Raw genomic sequence first — 7189 nt, 5'->3', positions numbered from 1 at the left:
CCCTCATCTTTGCTTTGGCTGGTGTAGGACTCATCTGGTTGTTTGGTGATTCTAGTCTGAGAACCTAAAGAATGAAGAAGTTTGGCTGGTGGCATGGATTTGGGAATCAGGCAGACCTCAGTTCAAATCCCAGTCCTGCTAGCAGTGGCAAAGTGACTTTGGACAAATTAAAGCTCCATTTACTCATCTCTAAAACAGGGAAACGCTGTATTTTTGTTGTATCGAGTAAACACCTGGAGTCTGATGTATAGAGAGCAAAGGCAGTCAGGACAGTCACCTACCACTTGTTAATGGTGTGTTAGATGACAGCCAGTGAGAGAGAAGACGAAAGGAGAAATTAGGTGAGCGGCTGTCATGGTTGGGTTTCCTCCCAGCTCTCTGAGTATTTAGAAATTACTTCTAGAAGATAGAAGTTATCAGAAGATGACAATTCTGAATAACTAGGTAGTTGTGTACATAGTGCATGCTGGTGGTTATTTATTGCGTTAGCATTCGTTATTGTATTGCCACCATGCAAACACACCTCAGTTGTCTCCAAGCAAAGCCTGAGCTTCCTAGAACAGAGACCGCAGTGCTGGCTGCTCCCACCACGAGTGTCGCTCTCCTGGTGGACTGAAGTACACCCAGTTTGCAGGATTGAGAGCACCAGCCTTCTGCCCTGTCTTTCTAATTGCAGCTTCAGTCTTAGCTCTGCTGTCAAACCTTGCCTGACCACAACGCATAGTGACTCCTGCCTCTGAACTTCTAGTGTTTACTTTGGCAAGTTGTTTATGTTGCCTTAGAATTACCAGCTGTCCTTTTTAATTTGCATTGTACTTGGCAATCCCCATGAGATTTTAAACTCCTTTAGGTCAGTGACGATGTCTTAGATGGCTTTGTGTTTCCTATTGTGTTCAACCCTAGTCTTTTTTTATATAGAGGACCCTTAATACAGACTTGGTGATTGATTTTATTTCAGATTTTTTTCTATTTCTTTCAAATGCCCAGTGCTGCAATCAGTAGTAATGTTATTGTCATTATTGACAAAAGAATTCTGTAGAGCTTGTGGTTGATCCTAAGCTGTGCTCTGGTGGAATAGACTATATATTTAACGTTACACAACTAGTGGATAAACAGACATTGATTGAAAATGGCATAAAAGCCCCAGGGACATTCAGTATACACTGTTTTGGAAATGTGTCATTTAGAATGGGCTAACCTGAAATTATCTTGGTACTCTCTGTGAAATATAAACTTGATAAGCAGGATTATTAAAACTCTATGAATATTATTTAGTATGTCAATGAAGGAAACTTTCCGAGTACTTTTTGACCCCCTGAGGTATTAGATCACCATGTCATCCAGGGTTCTCAAGGGTTATACAGATTAACTCTTTTCTAGGTGTTTAAAAATGTCCATTTGGATGCATATTTCTAACATTCATACATTTTTGACATATTCTGTAATTTTATTATATCTTTGTGCATAATCTATATCAGGCAGATATGGCATTTCATTAAATATGGGAATTCTTCCTTTGAGTTCTTTATTATTTAAAAAAAAAAAAAAAGATCTGTAGCATCTATTAAGCACTCATTATTCAGCCAGAGCGTGTGTCCAAAAGATTTTAGGAAGTAAGGAAGTTAGTACCTCTCAAAATCAGGTGTTCATGATTCCATTGTCTTTAATAATACAACTGGATTCTGAGCGGTAATCTGTTTTACATCTGCTAAACCCAAATTAAATATTATATACCGATAGAATTGGTGCCACTATTTTAGAGATCACCTCCCTGGGAATCAGAGCTTGAGCTTTGCTAGAATTCAGTGAAATTGAATTCAATTTTTTTTTTTTATTGTAGTTGAACCCTCACTCATCCTTGTAGTCTGATCTTCCAGTAGATAATTTATTTAGGGGTGGTGAAATGGAAAGGAAATGTACTCAGATGTGAAGCAACTTTTCAGTTCATCTAATTGTGAAATATAAAGTCATGAAAAAACTAAGTAAATAAGTGGGGAAAAATACACTAAATGAGCCAATCCCTTAACAAATATCATTTTTTTAAAAACTGTATGAGTTGGCCGAGTGCGGTGGCTCACGCCTGTAATCCCAGCACTTTGGGAGGCCAAGGCGGGTGGATCACCTGAGGTCAGGAGTTCCAGACAAGCCTGGCCAACATGTTGAAACCCCATCTCTACTAAAAATACAAAAATTAGCTGGGCATGGTGGGGCACGCCTATAATCCCAGCTATGCTGGAGGCTGAGGCAGGAGATTCGCTTGAACTTGGGAGGCAGAGATTATGGTGAGCTGAGATTGCACCTTTGCACTCCAGCCTGGGTGACAAGAGTGAAACTGTCTCAAAATAAATAAATAAAATATAATTAAATTTTTAAAAAATTATGTGAGTTAAGACTTCAAGAAATCATGAAGATTTTTAGGTATTCTTATTATTACATTATTTGTAGCCCTAGGCAAATGAATGTCTCATTAAACCGCTAAGACAAAGAGAAACCAAAAGGTGCATAGAACTAACATAGGTTTGAGGCCGGGCATGGTGTTATGCTCCTATAGTCCTAGCTACTTGGGAAGCTGAGGCAGGAGAATCATGTGAGCCCCGGAGTTCGAGGCTGCAGTGAACTATGTTTGCACCACTGCACTCCAACCTGGGCAACAGAGAGTGAGATCCTGTCCCTAAAAAAAAAAAAAAAAAAGAATTAGATCTGGGTTTCAACTTCTGGGGTCAGGGTCTGATTTTTTTCACTTATCACAGAAGCTTAAACCCATCACATGACTTCCCAGTTTTAAAAGTAGGACCTTTGTGAGAATGAAAGTAGAGAGGGTGCTCTTAATAACTGAATTAGCCTAACAGGATAAGCATATGTCCAACTGGCAGCGGGACATATGCTTACCCTGTCCATAAAACATCTGTCCTGGAGCCTGGTATGTACTTAATACTTAAGATTTTAAAACGTGGAGACTCATAAGTGTTTTAAGAATCCTGAGGAATAGCAGATGAAGTCAAGTGTAGCATTTTATAGACGTAAATGGCATCTATAATCAAGGCTAGAAGGCAGATGTTTTAAAAATAGTATTTTGAAATGCAGACTGACCTATACAGGCTTTTTGTAAATGCAGAATGAGGATTTGAATAAAGTAACTAAAAGAAGGGTCAGAACCCTCATTGCCTTTAGCATATCAAAGTGCACCCTTAGTCTGGGTAACCTGTATTTGTTTCGGGCACGAGAGACTTTGTCAGCTTTATGGTAATAAGGAAAAATGTCTTACAAAGAATGGATTTTAATTCTTCTAACTATAGGATATATTTTAATGTCAGTTTTATAGGTGCTATTTTTCATTTGTCATATGCAATGAAGAATTTATATATAGTTGTGTAATAGAAGTTGTTTTAAATTTTAATAAAGTTGTTCTTCAGTGCTTTTTACTTACCACTTCTGTAGCGTCTACATGAACTCTTGTCTGTATAATTAACAAGCACGTAAGACCCCGTGCATGTCTGAGTTTTGGTGTTTATGACTTCAGCCTGTTTATGAGACAGAGTAGTATGGCAATAGGCACGCTACTTGTTAAAAGCTTTAGTTCTAGGTTATGGTGACTCCCTGTCCTTTAGTGAATGAAAATGTGGCCATTTTGACAGATTTTGTCTTGGGAGGCCACTAAGGCTTTTGTGGAAAAGTCTGGGTCAGGTCATCCCTCTAGGAGCAGGTGTGGTTATGGCTGATTTTCCCTACTCTAACCTCCTGGGTTCCTCTGGGCATGCTCCCCATGGGCTGAAAACCTGCCCTCCCAAGTATAGTAGCCTCCCTGGTCTCTCACCTAGGAGGAGTAAAGTCCGCCTTCTCTTTCAAGAGCCAACTGGGAAGTGCAGAGATGACTTAAAAAGTGATTGAGACTTTGCCATTGGATCAAACTGACAATGTGCATTAAGCCTCTGTTTTTTCCTGAAAAGGGTATTGACAAATGAGGCAGGAAGTAGCCTTGACTAGTCCAGAGGTCAATACAGAAAGAAATGAGAGGAGACATTTAGCTCTTGCTTTCAAGCGGAAGAAAACGTCGAGTCCCCCTCTGCACCCCCACTTTATTGCCCCCCACTTTAAGATCTGAATAAACAGAGAAGTAAAAAGTTGTGGGCTCAACTCTCTGAGAGCTAAACCAATCGAGAAGGAAGGTTTGTTCCAGAGAAATGCTCTCAAGGAGAAATGTTTGGAAATAAGTGTGTTGCCATAAGATTATTTTAAGATTAAGCTACAAAACCACCAACAGTGTCTTATTCCTTATGAAGATATTTCAGGGATTTAAAAAAGTATTACTGTTAAAGACTTTCTTTAACTATATCTTGTTTGAGCATTTTGCTGCCTGAAGCAAAGTGGCCTCTGCTACAGAACAAAGGTAACACGTCTGCACTGGCCGTTGGGTCCAGTCGCTGGAATAGTGGCTGTTGATCTCATAAAGGGGCAGCAGGGGCCACACCAGGCTGGGCTGGAGTCTGAGGCAGCTGGCCGTGGTGCAGGGTGTTTCCAGCCATGCAGGCCTCCTCTCTGATCCTGGGCATCTGTCACCAGAGGCAGCCAGTGATGATTTCCACAATTTTATGACCCTTGGCTGTCATCCCAATAACAAATAAGTCATAAGCCACCCTCTTCCCCTCTGTAAAATTCCACTTCTGCACCCTGGACAGCCTTTCCACCAAGATCTTTTTGAAACAGTGAAAACACCTTCTTTATGTATGAACAGCATATTTCTGCTGTTGCCTTCTCTGACCGCCCCCTTCCAGGTACTTAAAGACTGAAAAATAAGCAGCAGGCTAGACATGAAAGGATGAAGGAAATGGCTGTTTTGCTTTGTCTCTTCAGCGGCTAAGTTACTGAAAGCCAAGTTAATTGGTCATTTCTGTATTTTATATAACATCTAGAATAATATGGATATTCACTTAATACTGATAAATAGGGAATAGCCATATTCTGTGTTGTTCTTTTTTTTTTTTTTTTTTTTGAGACGGAGTCTCGCTCTGTCGCCCAGGCTGGAGTGCAGTGGCCGGATCTCAGCTCACTGCAAGCTCCGCCTCCCGGGTTTACACCATTCTCCCGCCTCAGCCTCCGGAGTAGCTGGGACTACAGGCGCCCGCCACCTCGCCCGGCTAGTTTTTTGTATTTTTAGTAGAGACGGGGTTTCACCGTGTTAGCCAGGATGGTCTCGATCTCCTGACCTCGTGATCCGCCCGTCTTGGCCTCCCAAAGTGCTGGGATTACAGGCTTGAGCCACCGCACCCGGCTCTGTGTTGTTCTTGAATAAGGGGGATGTTGAATTGAACAAAAAGAACAGTGGGAAGAAACGGGTGAAGTACGAATTCTGAATAAGCAAGCCAGAAGAGTCTTGTCAGGCACGAGGATTCCTACAGATGTGCAGTCACAGTGTGTAGGTGGAGGTCGGAGTTCAGGATTGAAGCAAGAAGGAAACACCCTTCAGCAGGTCCATGGGCCCAGGGTGGAGGTGGGGCTCCGAGCAGGTGCTGGGTGTTAGCAGAACTGCCCCTAGGAAGTCAGAGCTGAAGTCAGATGGTGCATATGGTATAAGTGCTGTAGGAACAGAGAGTTGGGAATGATCACTGGGTTAGAGTGGTCTGGAAAGAGAAGGAATCTAAGCTGGCTGGTCTTTGGATAAGTTGAGAAAAGCAGCAAAGGCAAGCCAGATAGAGGACCAGTGTACGAGTGTGAAGGTAGGAAGTATAAGAGACATTCTAGAAACAGCGAATAGACCAGCTTCATTCAAGTTGAGCACCCAGGAAGGTTAGTAGAGCTGGAGCTAACCAGATTGTTGGAATCAACATGTAAAGGTGTCGAGTTCTCAGCTTTATCTCCTTGACACTAGGGAGCCACTAGAAGTTTGGAGAGGGAAGTGGCATGCTCAGAGATGTTTTAGAAAGATGAATCTGGTGGCCAAATATAGGCAAATTAAAGGGAGACAGAGTGCTCAGGTAGGTAAGATGTCTGGATTTGCTTTAGTCCCACTAGAAAGTGATAAACGCATTCACTATGGAAGTGGCAGCAACAGCAGAAATAAAGAATTAGATGCAAGAGATGTTTTGAAGGAAGGAGAAATTAATAAGGCTTAGCACCTTCTTGTCTATGAACGTAAAGAAGAACCATCATAGTCCATAGTTTTGGAGCCAAGTGACTAGAAAAATATTTTATGAACAGTCATGGAGATGTTCGGATGGAGGGTGAGATTTTTAGGAAAAAATAAGGGGTTCAGCTTTGGAAGTGCATCTTTGACATTGTAGCAGGAGGTAGCAATATATCACTGTAACCTCTGAGGGAGAGCCCAGCCTGTGATAAACATGTGGGGGTCACCTACACAGAGGGTGACAGCTTAAACTGCTTGAATGGATGATACCTGCCAGAGAGAACAGAGTCAAAACGGTGGAAATGCCAACATTTGAAAGGAGGAAGAGGGCTGGGTGCGGTGGCTCATACCTGTAATCCCAGCACTTTGGGAGGCCGAGGCAAGCGGATCACTTGAGGTCAGGAGTTTGAGGCCAGCCTGGCCAATGTGAAACCCTGTCTCGACTAAAAATATAAAAATTAGCTGGGTGTGGTAGTGCACACCTGTAGTCCCAGCTGCTCGGGAGGCAGAGGTTGCAGTGAGCCGAGATAGCACCACTGCACTCCAGTCTGGGCAACAGCAAGACTCTGTCCCAAAAAAATAATAGTAATGGAGAAAGAGGAACCACCCGAGCACACAATGTGCAATCAGACACGGGAGGGGGAGGTTACAGATTCACTGAAGTCCAGATAACAGCATCAAGAAGGAAGCTGTGGTCAGCAGTATCAGATGTTGCAGAGGTTAAGAAGAACGGGCTGAAACAAGGCCATCGGATTAGGCAATTAGGAAGTCATTTACCTTCGAGAACACGAGCCTATAGTGCATCAACGAGTGGGGGAGAGATGGATTAAGATGTGGGCATTGAAGAAAGGGAGCATAAACCATTGATCACAGGTGAGAGGAGGGAAAGAATTAAGAGGGGGGAATGCGGCTGTTACTCCTTTTGCCTTCCACATTGGGCTTTTGTGTGTGCACACGCATGAAGGCAGAAGAAAAAGATGAGGGAATTGATTCATTTGGCCAGCCATATTAAGTTCCTACTGAGTACTTGGATCCAGTTAAGTGCAGGGAGAAGTAGAAAGCTACAAG

The sequence above is a fragment of the Colobus angolensis genome, unplaced genomic scaffold (genome assembly GCF_000951035.1).
Source record: "Colobus angolensis palliatus isolate OR3802 unplaced genomic scaffold, Cang.pa_1.0 Scaffold2, whole genome shotgun sequence".
In the NCBI taxonomy this organism is placed as follows: Eukaryota; Metazoa; Chordata; class Mammalia; order Primates; family Cercopithecidae; genus Colobus; species Colobus angolensis.
The sequence above is the reverse complement of the archived record's forward strand: the minus strand, read 5'-3'. Positions refer to the sequence as shown.